Source organism: Protobothrops mucrosquamatus, unplaced genomic scaffold (genome assembly GCF_001527695.2).
Source record: "Protobothrops mucrosquamatus isolate PMUCROS unplaced genomic scaffold, P.Mucros_1.0 scaffold314, whole genome shotgun sequence".
Classification (NCBI taxonomy): domain Eukaryota; kingdom Metazoa; phylum Chordata; class Lepidosauria; order Squamata; family Viperidae; genus Protobothrops; species Protobothrops mucrosquamatus.
The window spans coordinates 505,559-519,708 of record NW_015386654.1 but is presented as its reverse complement, the minus strand read 5'-3'; positions in this window follow the sequence as shown (position 1 = coordinate 519,708).

Below are 14,150 nucleotides of genomic sequence, written 5' to 3'. Positions count from 1 at the left end.
ACACAAAAGAGAATTTGCATAAAAGAGCATTCTATCCTCTTTCTTGTGAACAAGGAAGAAAATCTTTTTTTCTGGCTCCAATCCAAAGATATATACTTTTACTTTTCCAGTGGCATACCCATCTACTCATATACTAACTATGACAGGATAGTTTGTAGATATGAATGATATAATCACCATTATTTCTCATGACCTTTGAGAAATATTTTCAAACACACTAAGACTGGTATTTTGCCATATTGCATAGCCCCATCTTGCTGGACTCAGTCCAGATGGCTTGGATCTTACCTTTCTTATCTGTTATTTTTTATCTGGTATGACATTAACTTCTTAAGAATCTATCAGAATGATGTACATACAGTCCAGTTTCATTTAAGCTCTCAGAAAGGAATATACAGATGTTCCATTATGTCATGCTCCCATTAAAGGATTTACGATATTTCATTGCTTCCCTTAGTAGCTGAGAATTCTCTATTTTTGCACACCAGATACAGATAGTCCTCAACCTATGACCCCAAGTGAGCCGAAAATTTCTGTTGCTAAGCAAGACAATTGTTAAGTGAGCTTTGCCCCATTTTATGACCTTTCTTGCTACAGTTGTTAAGTGAATCACTGCAGTTAAGTTAGTAACACTGTTAAGTGAATTTGGTTCCCCATTGACTTTGCTTGTCACAAGTTCGCAAAAGGTAATCCCATGACCCCCAGGACATTGCAACTGTCATAAATATGAGTCATTTGTCATGCATCTGAGTTTTGATCACATGACTATGGGGATGCTGCAGTGGTCATAAGTGTGAAAAACAATCATGTCACTTTTTTCAGTGCCGTTGTAACTTCAAACGATCAAACTGTAAGTCGAGGACTACCTGTACGGTGTTTTCATTTTAACTTCATAAGTCTTTTTTCTGTAAGTTCTTGTGATGCTTCAACCAAACCCCCCCAAATGCTTTTTCTTGCTTTAAATTTTGTATGTATTTTCTATCAGAACAATAAGAAAAGAAGACATGTTCTAATAATCCACTATTGATCCAAGGAAAATGTATGCAAAACAATTTAGAAACTAATTTAGTTTCTCAACTATTGACATTCTGATATTTATCAGCAACATAAGCAACAAGTAGCTCCATGTGTTTTAAAAGTTAAAAGTAGCTCACTAACAGGACTAGCTCATTATGGAAAATTTAGCTGTTAAATTGTGCACATTCCAAAGCTATCAATAGACAGCTTCTTCCTCCATTTACTTTTATTGACTGGTCTGATACTAGAATATATTGTATATCCATTCTTTCCAAGGAAGGCGCAATTGACATACTCTTGATTAAAAAGAGATTCCTAATTTTTGAACAAAAATTATATATGCACTGAGACTGTGGAAATTGTTATAGCAAAGAAAATGTATGATATTTATTTTCTATTCATTTTGTTACTTCACACAGTATTTTATGTATGAAGGTATTTCTTACAGTAAAATATTGTAAGAATGTGAAGGTAACCATTTTTACTTTATATCTGGACATAAAGCTGCTACACAATATGTGGAAAAACGTTTAAGTCCTTTGTCAGGAATAAGTTAAGAAACAAGTTTTGGATTTGGTGCAGACAATGCAAATACTAATTTTGGTGCTAAACTAATGGCAGGAAAAAATAATTCTTTCTGCAGATTAAAAGAAACAGGCCCTAATATCCGCGTCCTTACTAGTCCCTGGTTCCCACAGACGCAAAAAGAGGATGACAAGGTGACTGGCAAACAGGAACGGTCTGACAAGCAGTTTATTCCGACAAGCAAAGTCAGCGCTGGGATTGATCTCCCAGCGCTTTACATACATTCCCTTCCCACAACTCCACCCCCCGTCAGCAGGCCAGCATCCGGTGCCTGTTCCTAAAGACAGCACCGCAAGGCCCTCTCTCCCTTCTGGGCCGCCGTCTAATCCCTGCTGGTTGGCGCCAGTTTCCGTGCCGCGCAGCTGGTTGCCAGAGCCTCTCCGCAGCAGAAGTAGGATCCCCATTCCCCTCCTGAGCACTGACCAGCTGCCATGCTGATGCCGCACAAGGCCGCTCAGCTTATTAGCGGTGCCGGTTGCGAGCTGTGAGGCCGCCCAGCAGTTTGGCGGCATTCTTTGTCAGCGTTGCCGGACCCAGGCCATGAGGTCGCCCAGCCGTCGGGAAGCGGTCCTTGCCGGCATTCCTAGGGCCAAGCTGTGCGGCTGCCCAGCTGTTCGATGGTACCGGTCCTGGGCGCTGGTCCTGGGCTGCGAGGCCTCCGTCTGGCGGCGTTGCTGGAGTCGCGCTGCGGGGTGCACTGCGGCTGGCATTGGTGCCTTCTCCCTCCCACTCCCATGAATGTCGAGCCCACGGGGCTTGACAGGCAGCTCCCTTTACCAGGAGTCCACCTGGAAGGCAAGGAGAAACATGTAAGCGTTCACCTGCTGTGGCGGACGGTTCAGCCGATCCCCCTCCCGGCTTACTGGGACACTGTCAATGGAACTTTTGCAACAAGCGAGGGGCATGGACATTCGCTTCCCCCACCCAGGACGCCTCTAATAGGGTACCCCGTCCACCGCACCAGGTACTGTAGCTGTCCCTGTCAGATCTGGGAGTCCAGGACCTCCTGTATTTCGTACTGGTCTCTGGTGACAGGCTCTGGTACCCCTTTCATGGACCTGCAGGAGGAACCCTCTACTGGTTTCAGTAGGCTACAGTGAAAGACCAGGTGTAACTTCCCCAGGAACCGGGATAGCTGTAACTGTACGGCTACTGGATTGATAATCTGTGTAACCCAAAATGCCCCTAGGTATTTTGGACCCAGCTTCTTACAGGGCACCCTCAGGCGTAGGTACTTCGTTGAGAGCTACACCAGGTGACCCACCCGAAAAGGCTTTTGGGGCCCTATCAGCTTGGCCCTAGGAACGCTGGCAAGGATCGCTTTCTATCAGCGTCCTTACCAGTCCCTGGTTCCCACAGACCTCCCTATCTGGCGGCGTCACTGGAGTCGCGCTATGGGGTGTGCTGCGGCTGGCGTTGGTGCCTTCTCCCCCCTCCCGTGAATGTCGAGCCCATGGGGCTTGACACCTAAAAACTAATTGCAGTGGAGAATGTCATCTATATCGGGTCCCCAACCTATGGGCCGTGGCCTGGTAATGAGCCGCGGGACAGGCTGGCCAGTGCGTGCATGTGTGCACGCACATACACCTCACGTGCTGCAGCTGTGGCACGTGAAAACGCTGCCACCGCGCCTCGGGGAAAACAGGACGACAGTGCTGTGTTGCGGGTGCAAAAACAGACAACGCTGTGCCGCGCAAGAATGGGGCATGGCTAGTGATTATCATGCAAACGCTAGCCCTGTCCCGTTTGCGTCATGTGCGTGCTCATGGCCTCGTGTGTACATTTTATGTGTGCATACGTAAAATGCTTCCCCCTCCCTTTCCCTCCGGTCTGCCATCCTCTGATCTATACTGCCCAGAAACCACTATTGACAGGCTACTCCTTGATACAGAATTGTCTGTTACCAAAACTTACAAGTACTTTATAATATTTTTATCATTAAAACCACATGAGTGAAATAATTTTATAATTTCGTTGATTTGGATTATCAGCAGCTTTCTGTATATGCAAAAATTAATTGGCTTTTTAATGCTTGCAGTGGATACTAAAACTCTTTCTAGCTCTTAGTCTCACAATAATTAGTCCTAGCAACACTTCTTGTGTCACTTGATGATCTTTGTGTTGAAATATGGTTCTGAATAGCCCTTTCTATTTAACAACACAATAAAAGCAACAAAACTTTCTAATTTTGGGACCTTATCCTCCCAGTTATCCTAATCCTAACAATGATGAAAATAATTTAAAAAGCCCTCTACTTCCAGCCATAATTATATAGTTATAGTACTTTGTTATTATGTTAAGCAATCATAACCTTTTCCTGATTTACATTCATTAATGAAATAACAATAGTTAAAAATAGTTCCAGAGCAACAGCATTTCAAAGAATGCTACGATATAGAATTATTTAGCACTAGATGAAATAGTCAATAGATTTTACCAGCTTTCCTGAACTTTCCCGATATACAGCTTCAGTTCTTCTAATTCTCAGCAGTATAGCCAGAATCTAATAGAGGGGTTAGATTATTGCACATAAGGAATGGTAGCAATGACTTTCTATTACTAAACTGCATTAAGTGTTTATTTCAACATACTTCTCCACAGTGCTTTTTTTGTAAAAAAAAAAAAAAAAAAGGTGCCGGAACTCACGCATGACATACAACCCGCCTTGCCTACCCTACAAGGTTCCATCCAAAAAAGGTGCCGGAACTCCGTTCTGGGCGTTCTATGACCAAAAAGGCCCTGCTTCTCCATCTTCTGTTAACATATACTACCTTTCTTGGGTCTAGAGCTGGCATACCTGAAGAGAGAATGAAAGATTAATTGGTTTTTATCTAATTCAGTAAAACATTTCTTATGGCCAATTTTTAATATAATGGCAACTGGTTATGGTATGTGGAAAATAATGTGTTTTCTTCCTGTTGTGTCCAATTCCATTATTCTACTTAATTAAAATGTAGTTTTTTTAAATTGAGCTCAACATCTGATTATGTCATATTGTGTAACAATAATATGGAAATGGTTTGTCATTGTCTTCTTTCAAATTCCCTGTCTGGCTTACAGCAGCAGAATTCCCTAGTGATCCCCTATCCCAGTACTTCACTTAAATTTTTCAGTGTCCGCCAAGACCAGTTAGGTGCGGCAAATTGCTTTGACATTAATAATTTACTTAGGTGTTAATTCAGATCTACGTTTCAGAACCTTAGGGGACCAGGATTTCAACCAAGCAGCCTAAGAGGTACTCAGAAGTAAATCTCCTGTATCTTGTGACATTTACCACAGTCTTTAACTATTATTAGTTCCCTTCCAAGGAACTTTTATGTTATCCTAATAGATATCAATCCAGTCTTAGCTTAAAATCTACTTCCACAGAGTAAGATTTGGGCTTTGTTGACCTTTCAATCTATCATGTCAACTTTTTAGAGTCACAAAGTGGGATGTATATATGACTGGAATGCTGAGCTTTTTTTTTAGAATATGATATTTAATTGTGCCAGACTCATCTGAATTGCTTCTAAAAAGTAATTTTAGAAAGTGTGTACTTCCATTTCTCCACAGACAAATCATGCTTCAACATGCTTTGACATAGACATCCTTTCTTGTTCTCATGTTATCTCCAATCTACGATTCAATCTTAAATTGTCAATAGTTGCACATGTATTAGAATATTTTCCCACTTTATTCCAACGCCATCCAATTTAAATTATAAAATCTGTTAGGTTATGTTATCCATTAACTTTAAAATCAATCAGCTAACCTGTTTGAGTGAGATTGAAGGTGTTTTATGGGAACATGAAGAGATGCAAGCATGATATGGATTTCTCAGAACTTAAAAAAAGGATTGTGGGTTGAAAAAAAAACTAGACATCTGTAAATTCTTCCTTTATCAGGAAAATAGACAACTCTTCTATACATTTTAAGAATAGTTAGCAAGAGCAAGAACAAGAGAATTAAAGCTTTGGCCTAGCAACAAGAATTAACTGGGTTCTAAAAATGAAAAATACCTAGTCATTGGCATTTTTGTAATCTTATCTCTTCTCTTTCAATAAATCTGATTTCAAAAATCTTTGTAAAAATCTTGTTTTCTCTTACTAGGGGTTTGATACATATCTTTTTTTTTCATAATCTTTGACTTGCCCATGAACGTATTTTTTCCTGAGCTTATTTTATATCTATCATCTCATTATCTTTGTTTTTGAAATCAGTTTTTCTTAAGCTTCCAATAAAGGAGATGACAGGGGAACTCTCTCTCACTAATTTATTTGGGAATGGCTATTTTGCTTTAATGTAAATTTAACATAATTTCAGGTGTAAGAAATAAAATGGTTGGATAGCTTTTTACTCCAGTAGTCAAAAAAGTATATTTGAGAAGGTATATTTGAGAAAGATAATTACAAAAGATAATTTTGATATAAGGCAATATTATATGCTTTTAAAGATATGGATAGCCCATTTGACATTTATATTCATGACAGATAGCATACAAAAAGAAATAAATAGAAAATAATAAGAGTTTCCTTACATTTTTGTACTATACTAATTCTAGATACCCATTTAGAATTAGTATCCACTTTTTAATAGAGCATTTAATGTCAAATTCATTGTGTTCCTTGTATGATGGATAAGCACAGAATCAGAAACTAGAGAAGAGTCTTAAGTAGCTGACATTCAAAACACAAAGGATTCCACCCATTAGTTATTTTCATCATGTCTGAAGATGGAATTATACATTCACAAACAGAGATTATGTTTGATACTTGCTGTTTTTAATCAGGAATGATAATATATCAGTTGTCCTGACTTTCTAATCAATGACTGCATATAATGCAGTGATTTAGTTAAAAGAGCAGATTCCTAGACTCAGAAACATTTCAAAACAGCAAGGTACAAATTTTATCAAAAAAAGTAAATTACTTCATTATTCACACAAAAATAGAAGCAGAGGCAACTTATTCCCAATAGTGTTTATGCTACCTTCAAAATTTGATTTATTTTCTGCCTTGTTAAATCCTCAATATAAGTTCAGAATTAAATTAATATATGTAGATGGAAATAGGTATCTATAAATTGTAGTTACTGTGATGTTCTGCTTATGGTTGGCTTTTGTTCTTGACATGGCTGAAATTGCATTCCTATATACCACCCTTCACCAACCTGGCAACACACACAAAATTATTTTTATAAGTAGAAATAGGGTGGCAAACATATCTAATACTTCTTCCTCCATCTGTTTTCCCCATGAGGTGTATTGGGCTCAGAGAGAATAACTGACCCCAAAACACCCAGGCAGTTCAACTCTCAGAATTCCCCAGAATTCTGGCTGGGAAATTTGGGAGCTGAAGTCCACACATCTTAAAGTTGCCAAGATTGAGAAACATTGCTTTAAAGAATAGAAGCCCAGAAAGTATCCATTACTAAACCTGTATTTCTTGGCTCACTTTCTACAGAGGCTAACTCAGTTGGACTCCTTCCTAATTAGGGCTTCTCAGGATCATGCTATTAATCTTTATATAGATCTTTATTTTTCAAAATAACAGGAATCTCTCTCCTTTTAGTGTTTTGATTTTTTAAACCATTGCCCCAGATCTATAGCTAAGTTCTCTTGTTAGATGTAATGGGGAAGCCTTGCTAAAAGACTTTTTTTTAAAACAAAATATCAATATTATCAGCATAATTCTATGCATAGAGATTCAGACTTAAGTCCCTCTTCATTCAGATAGAATTTTATCCTAAATGTTATTATACAGGATATTTGCATTTATTATATTTATATCTCACCATTCCTCCAATAAGTTCATCTTTGTGAAGTAAATTGAGCAGAGCTATAGCAATTACCTAGAGTCACCCAAGAAATTTTTGCCACATACAGTTAAAGCAAAGGGCACAAAGGGAATTGTACTGTATATTGGTATTGAACAAGCCTTTTTTATGAGATGAAAAGGCAAATGAAGGAATAAAAATGGTTAATATCAGGAAAACATTAACTGTGTTATGTAAATACTTTTTATGCATGAAATAACTTGGCAGTAGATGGTAATGATGCAAGTGTTTCTATGGACTGATAGTTGTAACATTTCACAGTAAATATGTTACATAAAACCTAAAGGCCATTTCTGCAGAAAGAACTGGAGTGTGAAATTATAGCTCTTATAGAAAAAAAAGACGAGTAATCCAAAGTAGGCTAAAACATACTACATCTGGAATAACATTTACATCAAAGTATTGGTAAACATTCCTAATAATCAGAAATTTGACAAAGCAATGCACACCTGGGTATTATTCATTTGTTTACAATTTACTAGCCTGTTTTTCATCTTGATGGATACGGTGCAATGTGCAATAAAAGCACAATAAAATAAACCATTATAACAATTAACCTTTACTGGAAACAAGATTAAAAAGCAACAAAATTATAACTTATTGGGAAAAATAAGACAAATTTAAAATGCTTTGGAAAATAGACTATTTGATTTGGCAATGAAGGACTAAATGGTTAGACTGTTAATGGCAAAATTACTGCACATGCCTAACAGAGGGTTAATTCACCCAGTACTTATGGTGCCAATGTATCCAGCAAAATTTTATTCAGTGCCTATGAAATTTTCCATCTCCAGTTGATAGGGTATTTGAAGATTATTCCCCTTTTACTCTCCAAATGCTTAACTTCCTCCTTCCTCCTTCATTTTTCTCTCCCAGTTTCTGGAATTACCAACAGAGTAAAAAGCAAGGAATATGCTGGATTTAAGCCTACATGTGCTCAGTACTACTCATCTCCTATCCATCAATCCTCTCAGCTGATCATTATCTGCTATTTTTCTGTTGGGAGACAAATTTCTCTCAGGAGTCTTCTGCTCCATCCTTTCCCAGAAACTAGGGTTTCCGTCTTGGGTCTTGGATGAAAATTCCATCTCTGGGATTTTGCATCTCTTCCTTTAGGGAAGCCATGTGCTGACTTTTCTTCTCCCTCTATAATCTGGGAACCAACAAATGCTCCACACATGCATGTCAACTTTACTCTACAACTTTTGCCACTCCCTTCTAGAATAGTTTTTATAGGCCTTATTTTTCTCTCCTCTCTGTTTCTAATTTTGGGTTAGACTGGTAGCATGGTCTACATCTGCCCCACAATAGTCCTGGATAGCAGTCAGTTCCACTTATCAGACTGCACCTGTATTTCAAGTATTTCAAATACAACTGTACTTCAAGGTTAGAATTGTCAGGTGCAAGCAACCAGAACAGCTTCAAGAATGGGTCAACCACGTTTCTTCATTGTTGATCACCAGTTTACAAGGATCTCATTAGACTATTTGTCTTTCCTTGGGTAGATATAGATTGAAGAGTTTGACCTTAAACATTTCTTTCCCGAAATGGACTCTAAAATAGAATATCTTTTAGCCCCTCCCCCCCAAAGGACCTCCTGTCCTTCAGCCAGTGGTCACAAAATTGAGCTTCCTTTCTTCTTTTTCTCCTTTTGCTAACTTACAGCAGCACAACAGCAGCCATTTCAGGCCATTAAAAAACACACAGTATACCACACATAGATTGTTTCTCCTGCTATATTTTTCTGTAACCATTTTTGGATGTACAGATGTTCCTCATTTAATGACCACTAGTTCAGTGACCACATGAACTTGTAACTGAAATGTATTTACAACTGGATGTCAAAATTCCAGCATCTGCAGCACCCACAGGATCACACAGATGTGATTCGGGCAGCCAGCCTACATTTTCATCTGTTGCAGTATCCTATGGTCACATGATTGCAATTTGCAACTTCTCCTGCCAGTTGCCCACAAGCAAAGTAAATGAGGAAGCCAGCAGAAAGTTGTCTTTCTTAATGACCCATGGTGATTTTCTTAATGACAGTAACTGGGTGCTGCAAGAACTGTTTTTATTAAATAGTATGGTCATGTGACATTGCTCTTTATGATTGCATTGCTTAGTGATGGAAATTCCAGTCCTAATTACCCAAGCAAGGACTACCTATAATATGAAAGTCTTGAAGGTGACTGCATGCACAATCAGGAGGTTTTACTTGGAAGAATCAAGAGAACTCTAGATTCCAGATCCCTGGGTTATGATAAAAACAGATCAGTTTTTTTCTGCTAAACTTGATTCTGAACTGGCACCTTGCTATTTTTAAAGTCAGGGAAGTTAATTTTTCATGCAAACCTCTACCTGGATTGATGGAGCCAGAAAAATGACATGGAGTACTAAGCGGCAATGCAGACAGGAAATTATAAATGGATAATAGCATTTAATTCCTATGGAAACACAAATAACTAGATGACAAACATTTGGACTTTGAATCATGTGATCCTGAGAAGATCTGTTGTTCAAACCGAGGTGTATTTTAAACTATTTCAAAAAGTATATGTATATTAGTGGTCAAATTGTTTGTCGAAATATAAGGAAAACTGACAGATATACAGATTAATAGATGGGTGATAGGTATATTATTAATATATACATATGCTCTGAATGAGAAATATAAGAGAGAGAAAAGAATCAAGAGAGCTGTCTGTGGAACTGAAGCCATTTACATCCCAACATAACCAAAAGTACTGTAATGACTATTGATTTTTTAGAAACAAGATGTGATCTTTAAAAATATCTTGATCCAAGTGATTCTGGGAACTCTTTTTTTGCTGAACCAAGCAGAGCCAACACTTTCCTGTTGCCTGCCTTCTTTTTACATTTTTAAGGTTTCAATTTTAAACAGATTTAACTGGAGGTACTTTTTATTTAAATCAGAAAAATGAGAGACATTTGAGGCAGTAGTTGTCTATTTATAAAACAATTTTCCTATATTAAAACAAATATATTAAAATTTTGATTTTAATGTTCAGTATCAATACATTTTGAGGAAAGAGCAGTCAACAACCTTGTATCAATTAATGGATGATCTTTTTTTTTTTTACATCTATTTGTCTGGACGTCCTTGCTTGCTGGCAGAAAGCCCTGAAATATGGAGCCAGATTTCTATCTTTTGGCAGGAACAGCCATTAAAAGGTTTGTTTTTTGTGTTTTCATCAGCTTTGCCACAGAGGACAGGATGGAGAAAAAACTTTTCTAAGAATCTGAAAATCAAAGCTCATAGGAAAAAGTTGGTAGCCAGCCAGAAGAATCTTGCTATTCTTTCAGGATGCTAGTTTCCATTTTTTAAAACCCCATATTCTGGTGGTTTCCAGAGGCTATGTAAAAGATCCTGCGCTTTTCCAATATAGAAAAACATCCAACCATCAGATATACTACTCTAAGATTACAGATTCCTGCCTGTTGCTTCAAAAGAACAAATACTGCATTTATTTAATGCTTCCATTGATGACCACTGTGCTAACGGGAGACTTCAGTGATCCATTATTTTATTTTGATCTAGAATACAAGACAGATTATAAAATAAACATGGCAACAAAACATTGCATCAAAATAAAGGTAAAAGGCTGTCAAAATAAAAACAAGCATCTTATCATTTTTCATGGCACTTAAAACCCTGTTTAAAGACAGATATATTACCCTGGATCAGGAAAGTTCCACTTTGCTAGTACGCTTAAAAATTACAACACCCAACCCTGTCCTGCCTGCTGATGGTTATGGAGTTAATGGGGCTTAGCCCCAAATAAACTGGGGTGATGTAAAACCTGCTTAGCTTTAGGCTGCAATCCCAGAGCCAAAGGAGGCTCCCTAGCAGAGTTTGAACCATGCTTCGCATTCAGCTTCGGCCACAGTGACAACTGGGGGGAATCCGGCTGCTTTAGCCTAGAATCTAGGAATTGGGAATTACTAAGGTGGCCTGAATAGGCTTGCTCTGCCAATCCCCCTTTCTTTTGCTTTCCTGCGACCGTCCTGCCGAGAACAGAAGCAAAACCTTAAGCCTGCGCGACCACACCTCTGCCGCCTTTGTGGCGAGTGCCGACTGGCTACAATCCTGCAATTCGTTCAGCAGAAACGCCGGGACGGACCATACGGCCGTCTGGTGCTATGTTTAGGGGGTGAGGTAGGTGGATTCTTAATATCCGTTTTTCCACGCCCTCACCCTCTCCTCGCTTTTCACCAGCCGGTAAGGCACGGCAGCAGCGGCAGCCACCGGCCGTATTTCAAGGCGCTGTCCATGACCTCATCGCGAATGCAGCCTCCCCTTTTTTTTCCCGATCCAACTTTTCCCTCGCGCTCCGCGTATGTGTGAGCGCGCGCGCGCGTGTCGTGAGGGAGGGAGAGAAAAGGAGGAAAGAGCGCTACGGTACTCCCAGCGCTGGTACCTTCTCCTCTCCTTCTCCCCCCTCCCCAGTCAGCGACGCGCACGCGCGCAGATGAAGCTGTTGCTGCTGCCGCCGCCGCCGCTGCTGCTGCTGCACCAAGACCCGGAGGAACAGATTGAGCACAGGCGCTGAAGGAGCGCCACGGCGTCCGCCGCCAGAGCGCGAGGAAGCAGCAGCAGCAGCTGCTGCGGCGGCGGCGGCGGCAGCTGCGCCTCAGACTTTCCCGGGGAAGGTCATTCCCTGACCAGTCGCGTGCCCTTCCCGCGCTTCCCGGCCCCCGCTTGCACCCCCGCCCACTTCCTCGCAGGCGGAGGCGAGCGGCTGTGGGGAAATTCGGGCGTTCTTTCTGACCGGCTGTGCCAAGTCTTTTTTGCCCGAGGCTGGAAGGAAGAAGGGCGACGGGTCACTGAGGAAGGTGAGAGAGACTGAGAAGCCCGGCAAAAGGAGCTCAGCGCTGCTTTAGGGACTAGACGGCGGTTGGCGGCACTTGCCACCAGGCGACCCTTCCGTCGGACTGGAGAGACAAGCGGACTGACGGACCGGAGACTCAGCCGAGGGACGGAAGATGGCTTCCCCCTCCTCCCCTGGCCCTCCTGGAGGCGGGACATCGCCCCATTCCAGCCAGACACGCCTTCGGCAGGTGGGTGCGCTCTGTAGAACCCGCGGAGGTAGAGGGGTGGCCGGTACTACACCCACCCCACCCTTTGCTCACACGCATACACAAACCCGCGTAAATAACGCGCGCTTTCCCATTCCGGGGTTCCGCTTTTATTTACATCTTGGAAGAAGCTTATCTTGCGATCGGTGGGGAATGGGTTGCCAGGAGGCGCGGTTGGGACGAGGCCATGTCGGGTGGCAACTCCAATGCTAATTTAAAAAAAGGTCCATTTTCTTCAGCTGCACTGGGGAATGGGAATGACCAATTCAGGTTTGTGCGCGCAAGTGCAAAGGAACTGAATGCTCCACCGCGCAAGGTTGTCATCAGATAAGCTTGTTGACGCCACTTATTCCCTTGTGCTGTTGCACTCTGCAACAGACCAACTGTCAAACGATCATCTTCTGTTTCAGCTCCCTGCTTATGTAAAATTCCTTAAGATTCCTCTCAGCATCATCTTGTACCAAATGTCATAATGATTAATGCCCTGCCTTTCAGTCACATCAAATGAGCTTTCTAGCCTTCATTCTACCCTATACTAAGGAGAGACAAAATTCCGTGTTGTTTGCTACCGATGGATAGTATAGAGAAGTTTTACCCTAGTAAAACCTATACATGTCATGTGCACAGGAACACCCTATCATACAAGCATATCTGCATTATTACAATACAGAACACGTCATCATTTAAACAGTATGCAAGATCTCTAGACAACATGTTGCCTGGTTATTTAGTATTACTTATTTTTCTGCAGAGACTGATGTACTTACTATATGTAGGTACAGAATTTCATACAGCATACCACACAGCAATTGCTGCATCTTCTGTCTAAATGACATCATTTATCTATATAACATTCATGCACATTTGCTGCCTAGCTCAGAGATTATGCAAAATACAGAAGAGGATCCATATATATATATTGTCATACTACCTAGTCCTAGACCATATCACATTCAGTGATGACATATGAAAAGTTCCATTTATCTCATCAGAAAACACAAATAATTGATATTACTACTGCTTTCCCCTAGTAAGCAAAGAGACAACATTCTAGTACATTTTTCCCAGCAACAAAATATTGATAGCATGTATGTCAAATGTGATGTTACATAATATTTAAATATTATTGAGGTATAAAAGCCTTATTTTGAAGGTGACACAGTTTTGCCAGAGGGTACAGTTTCAATAAATAACCCTGGGAAGGAAGGAAGGAAGGAAGGAAGGAAGGAAGGAAGGAAGGAAGGAAGGAAGGAAAATATAGCATTTAATTGTCATAAGCTCTGTGTGATAATACAGAGATACATTCTATGGTGTGTTACTGAGTGATACAGAATGCAGTTCCACTGTATAGAGCAGAATAGTGCTGCAGTTTGAGTATTTCAGAATTGTGATTTTGTATGAAAATGGAAGAAGCACCCAAAGTCAGTTCTACACTGGGAAAATGCAAAGGAGCACATGTTATTTAGTTCACCTGAAATGTATTTTATCATACATTTATAATACAAGGGAGTAAGAGTAGCTCCATCTCAGCCTGATTCAGTCATCAGTAAATAATGTGAAGAATGAGAGGGATGTCATTTAGCAAGTAGCTTGAGCTGCAGTATCAGCAAAGGAAGCTAAAATGATTTCAGTGA